Here is an 840-nt window from a genome sequence, read left to right as displayed (position 1 = left end):
TCTGAATCCCGTTAACAGAGAATCCAAACAAAAGGGATATGTGATTCAAAATTAAAGTTCCAAGTTATCACACTTGAGTTTCCTTGATCGAAGAAGATCTGAGATTATCTTGATCTTAATTGTAGACAATGCAGTCAGCAAATATTGGCTATGAAAGATATCCAGTTGCTCCTAATTAAGTTAAAGAACGTTAATGGAAAGTAGCCTGTTCGATACTCCACGGTAGGTGTTTAGCTGAGAGAAGCCCCTTCTGCGGGATTCATCCTGAAGAAAAATGAGAGGAAGTTGTGGAGGGCCGGAGAGTGTGTTCTCCCCCTGAGAATGATCCAGCGAGCAAGCGGCGAGGGGCGGGGACAGGGTGTTAAAAGGGTCCCGAGTAGTTACAACCTGAGTTTTGGTGTGTAACCTGATCCGACTGGAACTCCCAAATCACAGTGCACATCCTACCCCGCTGAGATTGCTGTGATTGGGGTTTTGCGAGCCCGGAGGCACCCTTCAGCCAACGCACAGACAAGAGTGGATCTGTTTTACGCACTCGCTCTCTGACGCAAAGTCAGAATAAGACTGTTTGAAGACACATGATAGGGTTCGACATTATTTGGCTTTTATTAATAGCTGTCGTTTATACTCAGCTGGCGCAAACCGCAGCTAATAATAAACGGGAGGCTCAGAGGACTCCTATCCCGGACGCATCAATAGAGAGGACAGGAGCCGAGTGTCATGTCCACAGGCACGCCAGATGGTTTTCACAAGGCGAGGCTCCGGATGCGCCTTTCGCGCTGTTTTATTTAGACAAAAACGAGGCCACTGCCTCTCTTCGTCATTTATATTCACAAGAAA

General features: G+C 46.8%; 1 protein-coding gene across 1 annotated transcript in view; it reads right to left on the bottom strand.

Annotated features, from left to right (window-relative positions):
- Positions 1 to 409, bottom strand: part of LOC121715028 (hemicentin-1-like) — a 125,387-nt gene extending 124,978 nt beyond the window's left edge. Inside the window, 1 exon segment of the mRNA XM_042100316.1 lies at positions 1 to 409. This exon segment is cut by the window's left edge and continues 274 nt beyond it. The gene's annotated coding sequence lies outside the window, so the exon portion shown is untranslated.
- Between the last annotated feature and the right edge of the window lie 431 nt (positions 410 to 840).

Source organism: Alosa sapidissima, chromosome 8 (assembly GCF_018492685.1).
Source record: "Alosa sapidissima isolate fAloSap1 chromosome 8, fAloSap1.pri, whole genome shotgun sequence".
NCBI classification, from domain to species: Eukaryota; Metazoa; Chordata; class Actinopteri; order Clupeiformes; family Clupeidae; genus Alosa; species Alosa sapidissima.
Note: the sequence above shows the minus strand (reverse complement) of the source record. Positions and strands in the feature narration are given on the sequence as shown.